General features: G+C 47.4%; 1 protein-coding gene across 4 annotated transcripts in view; it reads right to left on the bottom strand.

Moving 5' to 3' along the window:
* Positions 1-13,146, bottom strand: part of SYN3 (synapsin III) — a 566,138-nt gene extending 552,992 nt beyond the window's left edge. For 3 of the 4 annotated variants that reach the window (XR_010117171.1, XM_055254454.2, XM_055254458.2), the window contains exon 1: positions 13,049-13,146. The gene's annotated coding sequence lies outside the window, so the exon portion shown is untranslated. Of the gene's footprint in view, positions 1-6,673; positions 7,128-13,048 lie in introns of those variants that run through there. The other variant, XM_055254453.2, reaches the window with a different exon arrangement.
* Positions 13,147-14,594: the final 1,448 nt, after the last annotated feature.

Raw genomic sequence — 14,594 nt, 5'->3', positions numbered from 1 at the left:
ATACCAACCACGCCAACTACTGATTCCAATGTAGAGCAACTGGAACTTTCATATGTTGCTGATGGAAATGCAAAATGACATGGCCACTCTAGAAATTAGTTTGGAAGTTTCTTATAAAGTTAAATATAAACTTAGCACATGTCCTAGCAATCCAACTCTTGGGTATTTGCCTTAGAGAAGCAAAAACTCACATCCACACAAAAACCTAAATACAAATGTTTATAGCAGCTTTATTCATAATCCTTAAAAACTAGAAACAACCTGGCTGTGTGTAGTGGCTCACACCTGTAATCCCAGCACTTTGGGAGGCCGAGGTGGGCGGATCACAAGGTCAGGAGTTCGAGACCAGCCTGGCCAACATGCTAAAACCTCATCTCTACCCAAAATACAAAAAATTAGCTGGGCGTGGTGGAATCCCAGCACTTTGGGAGGCCGAGGCAGGTGGATCATGAGGTCAGGAGCTCAAGACCAGCCTGGCCAACATGGTAAAACCCTGTCTCTACTAAAAATACAAAAAAATTAGCTGGGCATGGTGGCACGTGCCTGCAATCCCAGCTACTTGGGAGGCTGAGGCAGGAGACTAGCTTGAACCCAGGAGGCGGAGGTTGCAGTGAGACGAAACCACACCACTGCACTCCAGCCTGGGCAACAGAGTAAGTCTCTGTCTAAAAAAAAAAAAAAAAAAATCCAAACTCCTTTCCACAGCCCATGAGTTCCCACCAGGCCTGGCTTTGGGAACCTCTCTAAAGACATTTTCTCCAACTCTCCCTTCCCCTACCTCTTACCTATCCTGAGGCCCATCTGCTGTTCTCTCTGCCAGGTACTCTTTTTTACAGATATTTCCAAAACTCACTCCCAAACATCAGGCTCTACTGAAATATTTACTCCTTAGACAGGTCTTCTTTAACTGACTTTTCTATAATAGTATCTATAATAGTATTTCCCTCATACTGTTTCGTTTTTCTTCATGGCACTCACTACTAAGTGGCATCATATATTTGTTTTGTGGTTATTTTCTACCTTTCCTCTGAGAATATAAGATGCATGAGGGTAACCTTATCTGTACTAGTCACCAATACATCCCCAGCACTTAGAATCTGCCTATCACAGGATTAAAACTCCATAATATTTGTTGAATGAATGAATGAACACACCCAAGAGACGAACACTCAATAATGAAATTCCCATGCTTTCAACGTGGAGCCATACTTTGACTCAAAAATTTCTTTGTATCACCCATCAAATCACCTGCCTACGTGGCCCCTGAGTAAAGCAGTCCTAGCCCCGAACATTTAACTCAGCTGTTGGTGCTTTCAAAAAATGTGTTAAGTTCGACATCTCGCTTCTAAGTGCAGCTTTCTGGTGCTTGGTTAGAAAACTGGCAGGAGGTGCCAGGCTGTAAGCACAGCATTCTTAGAGTAATGCCATGTGGGGTTTCCTGAGGGCTTGCAGAAAGCTATCTAGAAGTGCCACTTATGTGAACAAAGAAGTTTGAGGTAAGATTGAAGAAAGAAAGAAAAAATAATAAAAAACACCTCTCTGTAACACCTTTCCAAGGAGAATGAATACACGAGCACTTACAGAACACCTGCTCCACAGGTTCCAGGCACTCTGAAGGTTCTCACTTAATCCTCTTATCCTTCAACGTTAGACCTATTAGTCCCATTTTCACATGCAAAAAAACAAAACAAAACAAAACAAAACAAAACAAAAAAAAAAAAAAAAAAACCAACACAGAGAGGTTAGGTAACATGCCCGATGTCACACAGTGATAGGTAATATCTGGCATTTTGAACTCAGGTCTGTGTTGCCTTCAACTCCATTCTTTTTCCACTTTGGACTTTAGAAGCAATACTCAGGGGCATGAGAATGAATACTGTCCAGAGAAGGCAGGCAGAACATGCCAACCTCAAGTAGAAAACACCGACCAACACCTGGACACTAGTGGCCAGTTTCTTTTCTAAAATGTTTCAAAGACCAGCATGGACCAGTCTGCTGAAGCAACATGCTGATTACCTTTCAGCAAATATTATCGAACACCTACCGTACAGCAACATTTCCTGGGCTGGAGGTTTCCACATATATTATCTCATTTAATTTTCATTATTGTTAAAAAAAAACAACTGTTAGGCCGGGCGCGGTGGCTCACGCTTGTAATCCCAGCACTTTGGGAGGCCAAGGTGGGCGGATCACGAGGTCAGGAGATCGAGACCACAGTGAAACCCCTTCTCTACTAAAAAATACAAAAAATTAGCCGGGCGTGGTGGTGGGCGCCTGTAGTCCCAGCTACTCAGAGAGGCTGAGGCAGGAGAATGGCATGAACCCGGGAGGCAGAGCTTGCAGTGAGCCGAGATTGCGCCACTGCACTCTAGCCTGGGCGACAGAGCGAGACTCCGTCTCAAAAAAAAAAAAAAAAAAAAAAAACTATTAACATGTGATATAGTTTGGATGTTTGCCTTCTCCAAATAGCATGAGGGTATGGCAACACTGCATCTTATTCATTCTTTAGGTTCTAAACCCATAGTATGGTGTGAAAATCATGTGTAGCTAAAAATACCCTCAAAAATATTTTTGAAATGTGATCCCCAGTATTGAAGGTGGAGCCTGCTGGGAGGTGTTTTGGTGATGGGGGTGGATCCCTCATGAATGGCTTGGTGTCCTCTCCTTGGTGATGAGTGGGTTCTTGCCCTATTAGTTCACCCAGGAGCTGGTTGTTAATAGGAGCCTGGCACGTCCTCCTCTCTCTGTTGCTCTCTCTCACACCATGTGACATGCCTGTTACCCCTTCGCCTTCTGCCATGAGTTAAAGCTTCCTGAGGCCTCGCCAGAAGCTGAGCAGATGCTGGTGCCATGCTTGTACAGCCTGCAGAACCTTGAGCCAAATAAAACTCTTTTCTTTATAAATTACCCAGTCTCAGATATTCCTTTATAGCAATGCAAAGTGGACTGAAACAACACGTATTAAGGTATTGGAGGCTGTTTATCCAAATTAAATGACAGAAACCTTGCAAGCAAATACATACTCCTAAGAATTCCGTCTCCTTCACCCCATGCCCTAGAGATTTTGACAGTTACCTTAAAAACAGAGCAGCACGAAGATGCAGACAACTTCTTTTTTGACCTTCTTTTTCTACTTCTTTTGCTGTAGGCCAGAGTTTTGCACACTGGATAGCACAGGGAATGACTATTCAGGGTTTCATACACAAAAACCATGTATAATGCAACTTTCTGGCCATTAAAATACTTTTAGGGTATTTTTGGCTACACATGATTTTCACACCATACAATGGGCTGAAAGCCTAAAAAATGAGTAAGACGCAGTGTTGCTGTACCCTTAGCGTCCTCTAATTTACTCCTGCTTGACAGATAATCAAGAAATGTTAGATCTAGAAAGGAAGTTACAGATTGCCAAGTTCCACTCCTTGCCAGGGCTTCAATGATGACAGGGCCTTGGAAGGTGGGCTCCCCCTGCTGGACAGCTCCACTACCAGCATGTTCTTCCTCTATCTGCCATCTGCTCCTCTCCAAATTCCACTGCTGCAGCTAGCTTTGCCCTCCAGCCCTGCAGAATAATTATAACTCCTCTTTCCTATGATAATAATTTTAATTTCTGAAGCCTGCTATTTGGGTGAGACTTTCTTAATGCTATAGTGATCATGAAAAGGGTCAAGTATCTGCACTGTGCTTTTTAATAACCACCGGATGGTTTTTATTCTGGGTGCTCATCCTAGCTATTGACACCCGCCTCCCCATTAGGCAGCTCCACCAATTAATTAAATTCAATATTTTGGGAGCTGTGCTCTGGAAGCATGCTTCTTAGTCGGGAAGACAAAAGAACAAAAACCACACGTCATGTGGCAAAAGCACTCTTACAGTGGCACAGATTCAGTGCCAGCCACATGCAGGAGGAAAGGGTCAGGGTCTCGGCCCATCCATTGGGAAGGATTGCTAACCTGTGAGCTAGACGACCCCAGGAAACACAGCCTGAGCCTGCTCAAGGAAAGTGACCAGGTCTATACTCAGCTTGCCTGTCGCCTCTGTGTCTCAGACACCAGCCACAAAGCCAAGCAGAGAGGCCGGGCGCGGTGGCTCACGCCTGTAATCCCAGCACTTTGGGAGGCCGAGGCGGGCGGATCACGAGGTCAGGAGATCGAGACCATCCTGGCTAACACAGTGAAACCCCATCTTTACTAAAAATACAAAAAATTAGCCGGGCGAGGTAGCGGGCGCCTGTAGTGCCAGCTACTCCGGAGGCTGAGGCAGGAGAATGGCGTGAACCCCGGGGGGCGGAGCCTGCAGTGAGCCGAGATCGCGCCATTGCACTCCAGCCTGGGTGACAGTGAGGCTCTGTCTCAAAAAAAAAAAAAAAAAAAAAAAAGCCAAGCAGAGGAGGTGTTCCATAAGCCTACTCCAAGCTTTTGGCACTGGAAAGGGGCCTGGAGGTGAGAATAACTAAATGCAACTCACTCACCCCTTGTGTCTCAAATGAATGTTTTTTTTTTTTTTCTTAAAAAAAAAAGTTATAAAAATACAACTCCAAACACCTAAGACAGGGAGTCTTTGTGTCCATTTCTTCTCATCTGTCAACTCATCAACTGACATGAAACAAATCCCCTAACTTCCGTGGACCTCCATTTTCTCAGCTACAAATTGAGGGGCTTGGCCAGGCACAGTGGCTCATGCCTGTAACCCCAGCATTTTGGGAGGCTGAGGCAGGTGGATCACTTGAGGTCAGGAGTTCGAGACCAGCCTGGCCAACATAGTAAAACCCCATCTCTACTAAAAATACAAAAAATTAGCTGGGTGTGGTGGTGCACATCTGTAGTCCCAGCTACTCGGAAGACTGAGACACGAGAATCTCTGAGCCTGGGAGGTGGAGGTTGCAGTGAGCTGAGATCACACCACTGCACTCCAGCCTGGGTGACAGAGCGAGACTCTGTTTCAAAAAAAAAACAAAGCAAAACAAATTGAGGAGCTTGAGCCAAAGAATTGTAAGGTCCCTTTCAGAACCAGGGTCCTCCAATCTTTTGTGGTCACAGACAGTGAGTGGATAAGCTACAGTGACCTGGCTGAGCTAGTTTATCTCAAAACCAGCACATGACTTCTAGTACAGAGAACAGCATGCAAGGAAACAAAGGCAGACAAAAGATTCCTGCTCCAGCCCCACCATTATCCTGCCGTGGATCCCTCCCTGAGTACATCTGCCTGCACAGCTCTAAATACCAGCCCTGCCACTGAGCAAATGGATCATCTTGGACGAGTCATTCAACCTCCTTTAGCCTTGATTTTCACATCTGTAGATTGGGGTTAATTTTACCCACTCCCAGTGCAGTTGGGATGGTGAAATAAGTTAAAACCCGTATAAAGCACCCAGTACCTAGAGGACATACACTGTGTATCCCTTTATTCAAACATTCTTTACCCACTGAGCCCACTTCATCAACATATTCAAATTCCAAAGGCTTATAGCAATCTGAAGCCCAGGGTCCAGACCTAGAAGGGCTGCAAAAATCAGCAAGTCCAACTCCTTTCTACCTCTGCGATTTACAAGGGAGGGAACTGAGGCTCAGAAAGGTTCGGTGACTTGCTCAAGGACCTACATCAGCAAAGCCTGGCCTAGAACATAGGGTGGCAAACACCAAGGACCACACAAGATACAAAGATAACCCTTTGTAGGCCCCATTCTCCAAAACTGAGAACACATCACTTATAATCCAATTCTGAAAAATTAAAAATAGAAAAATTTTCCAATTCTGTATATTTTTGGAGGACCACAAGAGATAGCCAGCATTGCAGTGTGTCTATGAAAGGCAAGGATTTCTTGAATTACTTATGAAATGAAGGTCAGTGTTTCTTGCTAGCAGTTTTCCCCAGCTGCTCTGCTCCCCTCTCCCTTCCCCACATCTACTCATTTCAATTTACATCTTGAGGCACACATGCCTACATTGGGCCCCTTTCTGGACAAGGTGAGAAGTTTTAGGCAGAGGCAATAATCCATGTCCCATTAAACACAAACAAAAAAAATCACAATTATGCTATCCATAATACAAAAAGAATTCCTCTCCTCACCCCTAAAAGCCCCAGCCTGGGACACCTAGAAAAGTGCCCAAATACATTAAGGCACACCAACAACTCAAGGGTCAGGGACACAAAGGTCCCCCCGAATGACATGATCAAAATCCATGAGACCATTCAAGAGTCTCTGGAGAAACCTCAGCCCAGATTCTACAAGGGCCACTGGACTGAGCTGGAGTACTCTAGAGGGAGCTCAGATAATATAAGGAGGAACCGGGTTAGAATTGGTTTCAGAGATACAGGGATAACCTGACCAGCTCCCCTCCTGCCCAGATTCCCAAAAGAAAGCGTGTATCTTCAGGGAATATCTGACAGAAAGCTACACCAAGAACATGCTTCCTTGTAGCTCCTGGTGAGCACGCTCCCTAGACAGTGTCTGCTAAAACTTGGATTAGGAAGGCCCTAATCCAAGCCTCACATCGTGCACTTTGGCAAACAGACCCAGAGAGGGAGACCATCCTGCTCAAGCTCATATCACAAGCCAGTGGCAGCCACTGGCTTGAGCTTGCACCTGACTTTCAGTCTAGAGCTAGTCCTCCCCGCACCCCACGGCTCCTTCCCACCAGGCCCACTCCCTCTTCCAAAACCTTGGGCTCACCTCCTGGTTCTAAGGATTCTGCCAGGTTGAACAATGCTCAGAAGCAGGTGGCAGTTTAGCAATTCATTCAGAGGGACCTGGGGCTGTGCCCGTCCCCGGTGGCAAGGAGAGACTGCAGGGAGAGACTGCAGTAAGAGACTGCAGCGTGGAACTTTGAAAGGGCTCTCTTCTCTAAAGAATCCTCCTCCTCCTCTTCTTTCTCCTCCTCCTCCTCCTTCTCCTCCTCCGTAGTACTATGGACACATGTGCTCTGCTTGGGAGGAGGAAAGGAGGAGAGTATGGATGTGTAAGGAGAGTGTGGATGTTTATTGGAAGGAGAAGGCCAACAATCTGCAGGGCCCTGCTGTATACTTACACCTAGCAGAAGAGGAACGAAAAAAAAAAAAGAGAGAGAGAGAGCTCTAACTGTTTCCACAAAATTATTAACCCTTGTGCTCCAGCTCTGCTCCTCAAACAGCTGAAGCAAGAGAAACAATACACTTAACCAATGGAGCACCAGCCAAAGACATTACATCATCAGTCAGCACTGTCATTGGCTAATAATTCCTAGAAGGCAAAATTCTGCTTCTAGGTGCTTAACCCTTTCATGCTCATCAGAGCAAAGAGAATTTGGTCTAAACCAATGCTTCCTGAACTTGCTTTTATCAGAATCATCCAGGGTGTTTTCTAAACACACAGATCATCATTTTTCATTTCAAGCCATCTAAATCAGAACCTACAAAGGGAGCATGGATAGCTGTATTTAAAATAGTGTACAGAGGGTGGCAACCACTCATCAACTCAGAAAGTCTTCCTCTCCAAACAAGATAACATTTTTCTGAGCATTTTTCATGTGTCTAACACTTTGCTACATCATCTCACTTATTTCCTGCACTGAACAATGGCTCCATATCCCAAGTATAAAAAGTCAGGTTAAGAGAGGATAAGTAGGCTGGGCGCAGTGGCTCACGCCTGTAATACTAGCACTTTGGGAGGCCGAGGTGGGTGTATCACCTGAGATCAGGAGTTCGAGACCAGCCTGACCAACAAGGTGAAACCCTGTCTCCACTAAAAATACAAAAATTAGCCAGGCGTGGTGGCGGGCGCCTGTAATCCCAGCTACTCCAGAGGCTGAGGCAGGAGAATCACTTGAACCCAGGAGGCCGAGGTTGCAGTGAGCTGAGATCACACCACTGCACTCCAGCCTGGGCGTGACAGAGCGAGACTCCGTTTCAAAAAAAAGAGAGGATAAGTCAGTTGAGCAAGAGATGGAGACTTGCTTTGAAAGACATGCTGTTGGGACCCGACCTTGCTACCCTTTTGAAGCTCCCGCTTGAGGTCAAACCAAGCCATTTATTTACTTATTGCCTCTAGAGTTACAGAAAATGTAGACCCTCTTGATGAGTTGGAAAATGCCAGGAACCTGGGAGGAACGGGGAAATGAAGACAATGGTGGATTATTCTCCTTCTTGGGCTCATTCCTGCTGCTTCTGTTGCAAATTCAGCTTAAACATCACTGTCTCTTGGAAGCCTTCCCCAACCACCTGCCAACCCCCAAAACAGGGATAGATGCCCCTGCTCTGTGCTCTTAAGGTCATCTGGAGTCGTGGGCTACAGTTACTTATTTACTGGATAAACTCCATGAGATCAGAGCCATGTCTACTTTCTCCACTAACATATACCTGGACAGTGCCTGCCACGTGTGAATACTCAATCATGACAGAAAGAAGGGAGAGAAAGTGTTTGCCGAAGTTCTAAATGGCATCACACTGAGATGGGAAAGACAAAGGATTGGAAGTCTGGAGACTCACAGGAACAAACTGATTTTGGGCAAGTTCGTTTGGACAGGGGAGAAGGGGTTGGTGTCCTTATCTAAAAATGAGGATAATCACACTCTCCTATGAATAGTTATAAAGATCAAATTAAAGAATGATCCAAAGCTCTGATTTTCTCCTCCTCTCTCTCTCACGCTCGAACTCATCCATTTTATTGGCTGACATCTAAGTGCTGACAACTGCCATATTTATATCTCCAGCCTAGACTCCCCTCCTCGACTCCAGACTCACAGCCAATGCCTGTGGATGTTTTACGGGCATCTCCAAAAGAGTATTTGAATTGTATCCTCTAAGCACAACCTGCTCCTCGCCTAGTCTGTTTTGTGAATAGTGCTCCCATCCACCCAACCTTTTTTTTGTTTTTTTTTTAATTAGGTGAAATTTACATAACTAAAAGCTAGCCATTTTAAACTAACAATGCGTGGCATTTACTATCCTCATGATGATGTGCAAACTGTCACCTCTATCTAGTTCCAAAACATTTTCATCACCCCAAAAGGAAACCACTTAGCCATTAAGCAGTCAAGCCCCAGTCCCACTTCCCCCTCAGATCAGCACAAACACCAATCTGTTTTCTGTCTCTATGGATTTACCTATTCTGGGTACTTCACATAAAGGGAATCATACAATATGTAACCTTTTGTGTCTGGCTTTTAAGACACGTTTTCACATAGTATTTTTAAGGTTCATCCACACTGCAGCATGTATTAATACTTCACTCCTTGTTATGGCTGAGTAACGTTCTATTGTATGTTATACTACATTTTGTTTATTCAGTCACTTACTGATGGAGCTGCCAGACTTTCAGTAGCCAACCAATCTTAAACCAGAAGGCTGGCCACCATCCTTCATCCCCACCCTTTTCCCATATTCCCTGCATTTAAAGTATCAGCAAGTGCTGTCCGTTTTGCTTCCTAAATAGAGCTCAAATCCTTTTACTTTTCTCCAACACTATTGCTGTCCTCTAGCCCAGACACCAATATATCTCTCACTGAGCTTCCAACTGTGACAAGATCTCATTCTTTCTTCTCACCTGGTAGCTGAGCGGGACTCCTTTTAAAACATAAACCAGATCATCCATTCATTTAAGCAATATTTACTAAGCATCTTTCTTCAAGGAGTTTTCCTCCCAGAGGCATAACAGACAACACACAAATATACACTATTATATCAGGCTTAAAATCCTTCAATGATTCGTTTGTTGCACTTTAGATAAAAATCTAAGCTCAGCATGGCCTCCAAGACTACATTGCCTTCAAACTCATCTCGGGCCACTCCACACAATTTGCCCACTATGCGCTCCAACCACAATGGGCTCCATTCCTCCACCTTATGGTCTTTGAATAAGCTGTTCTCTCTGTCTCTTGATCTTGGCATTGCTGGATCTTCCTCATTCCCCAGATCTCAGTGTAAATATCATTCCTTTGGGAGACCTTCCCTGACTACCCTGTTAAGCACATCCACCCTTCATTCATTTCACTCATTTAAGAAATATGTGCTAAACCCTGTGGTAGGCTCTTGGGATGAAGCAACGTATGATCCCCTGGAGTCTGCAGTCTAAAGAGGAGGACCAACAATAGGAAAGTAAATAAAATAGATAAATGACTGTTATGAAGGGAGAATAAAAGGGAGGGGGTACAGAAGGCCTTTCCGAGGTTATATTGAAACTGAAGGCAAGGAGTCAATTGGACAAAGAGGCTGTTATTCTCTATCACATCCTGGCTATGCAATGCAATGTTCCATCCCTCAACACTTGCTTTTGATGAATCCAAGTATTTAATGTCTATCTCCTCTAATAGACTGAGCTTTCTCCCCATCACCTAGGACAGTGCCTACTCCTCAAGAGACACTCAATACACATTGATTGATTAATTAGTGGATGAATGAATGATTAATCAATCAATCCAGCAATGAAAGCACTTTGGAAAGTGTAACAAATCATAGAGTTGTGATTGTTATCATTATTATAATTATTATTTTGTGGCAAAAGAACATCAACTCGGTTGGGTTTTGGAAGAGACTGGGTTTACTATAAAATGAGAATAAAAGTACCTAAGTTGGAGTATTATTGGACAACTAGGAGAGAATGTATATACATAATAAGACACTCAAAAAAGGGAAGCAGCGTCTTTGTGGCTATTATTATTAAAAGCTCCTCACAAAAGCTGACTCAACTCGAATTCCAAAACTCATTTTCAGGTGCAGTCACGAAACTTAAAGGTGAGAGAAATGGGCCGGGCGCGGTGGCTCACGCTTGTAATCCCAGCACTTTGGGAGGCCGAGGCGGGCGGATCACGAGGTCAGGAGATCGAGACCACGGTGAAACCCCGTCTCTACTAAAAATACAAAAAAAAAAAAAAATTAGCCGGGCGTGGTGGCGGGCGCCTGTAGTCCCAGCTACTCGGAGAGGCTGAGGCAGGAGAATGGCGTGAACCCAGGAGGCGGAGCTTGCAGTGAGCCGAGATAGCGCCACTGCACTCCAGCCTGGGCAACAGAGCGAGACTCCGTCTCAAAAAAAAAAAAAAAAAAAAAAAAAAGGTGAGAGAAATGAATACTTGTAAGATATCTACTACAGACCAGGCACAGTACAAAGCACTACTTCATTTGTGAGGTAGTGTAGTGGATGCCATGGGGAAATGCTCAACCCCCCTCCAAGACCAAGACACTCATGACTTCCCCATGTCCAGCTGCCAGAGTGTTGGTTACTCCAGCTCCCAGCTGAGTCCCTAGTCAGGAACTGTCCTGCTGAAGGGATATCCTAGCTCCCTCCCTAGGACCAGCCTGCACCCACTGGCTCATCAACATTAAGCTTCAAAGGCCTCGTCTCTTTGTCTCATGGGAGGGATTGAGGTCTCTCTTGCACTGCACCATAGATCAACATCTCTGTCTGCCCAATCCTGCTTCCCTTATCTGCACACAAATCTCAGAAGCGCCAGTTCTTTCTCCAGGGAATCTGAACCATGACAGGTGAGTATGATGATTTCCTTTTAAATCAGAAAAAGAAGGTTCATGAAGGTTGCTAATGTCCCCAAAGCCTATGGCTAAAGTGACTTTCTGGTCTGATTTCCCAGCAAGCCCTCGTTCTTTCTACTACACCAATCTACACACAGCCTTGCCTCCAATGGCTGAGACTGGATCTCTGTGAAACAGAAAGGGGAGCCCAGGCAAAGGGGAAGGGCACACAGACGGCCTGAAGATGAGAAAAGAAGAGCAGAGGCACCCTTCAGAGTCCTGATGACAAGACTGAGGTCACAGGCTCCAGAAACAATACCAAAGTGATGTGCAGGCTGCAGAAGCAAGCATTACACGGACAGCATCTCTTTGCCTGAATCCATGTCCAGAAGCCAGGGAGCAGGGCTCCGGGGCAGAGGGGGCTCCCTTAAGCAGAGAAGAGTATTTGCAGCCAAGGACCAGAGAGTAACTACAACTTACCAGCTTTCTGATGCTCCGGCCTCCATCCATCGTCCCCAGAGCTGCCAGAAGGACCTGATCACTGATCAGAATTCTTCCACGGCCCTCCTTCATTCCAGAATAAAATTCTAAATATTCTAAGGCTGCACTTTAGGGTCTGTGCAGGTTTTAGCTCCCTGCCATGTCGACAGCTCATTTCCTACCTACAACAAGACCCGGTCCTACTCCATTATCTGCTGTAGAATTATCTGATGTTCTAGGTCAGGACACCGGACCCTTTCAGTTTCTTTACCTTTACACAAGAAAACCCACCTGGAATTCCTGCTCCCCATCAACTCCCACCCCCAACACACTTTTCAGCCTGGCAAAACCTCCGACTTCCAGTCAATGGTCACCTCCTCTCTGAAGCCTTCCTGGCTTCCTCACCGTCCTCTTCTCCACCTCGAGTCTTCCGCACTACCCTGCACTGCAATTGCTCCTCCTACTGTCCCTCTTAGCCCCAGGAGCTCCCCAAGGCCATTCTTCATGCTGCTAGGGCTTGGCACAGTGCCTGGCACTCAGAAAGAGCCAAGTAAGTGCTGGATAGATACACGAGGTGCTGTATCCAGAGCTATTCTCTGCTTCTAGCTTGGCCAGGGAACCACTCTGAGATTTCATCCTGCCCCCGGGATGACTGGAAATAGGAAATGGCATGACAAATCTGACCCCCCAAACCCAAGGCAACAGGTCATGAGGGGTCTGGGGACCTAAAGCAGGTCCTAGGAGCCGGCGCAGAGCAGAGGTCCAGCCGCTGCGGTTCCTGGTTTCCCGCAAGCTCTTCCCCGGGCCGGGCGCTGGGTGGAGGCAGTCTTAGGATCCACAGTCTTGCGCGCCCCCGGCTCCCGGGCCCGGCAGACGGCCCCCGCACGCCGACCTGTCTGTCCCAGGGACCGGCCCAGGGCCCCGGCAGCGGCAGCCTGAGGAGACACCGTGGCGCGCGGCTCCTTGCCTCCCTCCCTGCCCCTCCGTGCGCCCGCATCCCGCGGACACAGAGCCGGAGCTCCGGGGACGCAGCCCGACGCGAGAACGCACCAGCAGCCCCCGCTCGAGGTGGGGTCTCCCGGCTGTCAGAAACCCCACAAAGTCTACTTTGCGGCGGCGCGCCGCTTACCATGCCAGCCGCCAGGAACTCGGCGCCCGGTGGTGCCTCCGCGCGGCGCCCGCCAGTCGATCCGCTCCGGGTCCCGGGAGCTCAGCCTCTGCCCCTCAACGCGCGCGAGCGCCCCCGCCCGGCGGCCCGGCCTCCCCGCGCCGCGGCGCCCCATTGGCTCGGGCAACGAGGCCCCCGGACGGCCCCGCCCACCCGCGCCCACTCCCTCGCCCACGCCTCTTCCCTTTTCCCTGCTGGGTTCACCTCTCCAGGCAGGGAAAGTTGCTTTTAGACTCTGAGCTCTCACCGGACTCAGGAGCCCAGTTAGCTAATAATTCTGGGTCCCAGGAGTGTCTAGACGCCCCTCGGGGAGTGCGAAGAGTGCAGTGTCCTTGGAATCCACCTTTGGGAAAGTCAGCTGACCTCCCGGACCTCAGGTGGCACCTCAGAGAAACCAGGGCCCCTTGTCAGGAAATGTCCCAGGCTGTGGGCTAGGCCCTAGGGCCAGGATGCAACAGGGAACAAGACAAAGTCCTCGTGGACTTTGCATGGAGTGGGGGTGGGGGTAGGTTATATACAACAAACGAAAAAAACAAGAGAATGTCAACTGGGCGCGGTGGCTCACGCCTGTAATCCCAGCACTTTGGGAGGCCAAGGCGGGTGGATCACGAGGTCGGGAGTTCAAGACCAGCCTGGCCAAGATGATAAAAACCCGTCTCTACTAAAAATACAAAAATTAGCTGGGTATGGTGGCCCGTGCCTGTAGTCCTAGCTACTCGGGAGGCTGAGGCAGAATTGCTTGGACCCAGGAGGTGGAGGTTACAGTGAGCCGAGATAGAGCCACTGCACTCCAGCCTGGGCAACAGAGCTAGACGCCGTCTCCAAAAAAAAAAGAAAAGAAAAAGAAAGGGGTCTAGGACTGCTATACCTAGGGTGATCTCTGGGCCACTTGTGATTTTGGATACTTGGAGGACAAAAACGATTCCAGGGCTGAAGCAAGAGCATTGCTGACAGAGGGGTGGGCAGATGCATGGTTCTGAAGCTGGAACTGGCCCCCAGGGTGGTTGAGTGAGGTGAGCAAGGGGAGAGTGGGTTATGGCCAGAGAGGTAGACTAGTGTGGAATCACCATCACCCAGAACCTTATAGGCCACCATGAGGGTCAGGGCTTCATCATATCAATCTGGAGGGAACAATTCAGGCAAGAGATTATGGTGATGAAGACCAGGGTGGTGACAGCAAGATGGGGAAAAGGTGGACCCACTGAAATGTGGGTCAAAAGTAGCACAGGAAGGCTTGATGATGGATTAGGCTGGATTTAGGGGATGCTATGGTTTGAATATGTCCCCCAAAGTTCATATGTTGGCAACTTAATCCCCAATGCAACAGTGTTGAGAGGTGGGACCTTTAAGAGGTGATTCCATTAATGTCAGGAGTGGCCTTCTCCCCACCCCTCTGCTGCTCTCTTGTTCTGCCTTGTGCCGTGGGATGACTCAGCATGAAGGCCCTTACCAGATGCAGCCCCTCAATCTTGGACTTCCCAGCCTCCAGAGCCATGAGCTAAATAAA

Source organism: Symphalangus syndactylus, chromosome 18 (genome assembly GCF_028878055.3).
Source record: "Symphalangus syndactylus isolate Jambi chromosome 18, NHGRI_mSymSyn1-v2.1_pri, whole genome shotgun sequence".
Taxonomy (NCBI): Eukaryota; Metazoa; Chordata; class Mammalia; order Primates; family Hylobatidae; genus Symphalangus; species Symphalangus syndactylus.
Note: the sequence above shows the minus strand (reverse complement) of the source record. Positions and strands in the feature narration are given on the sequence as shown.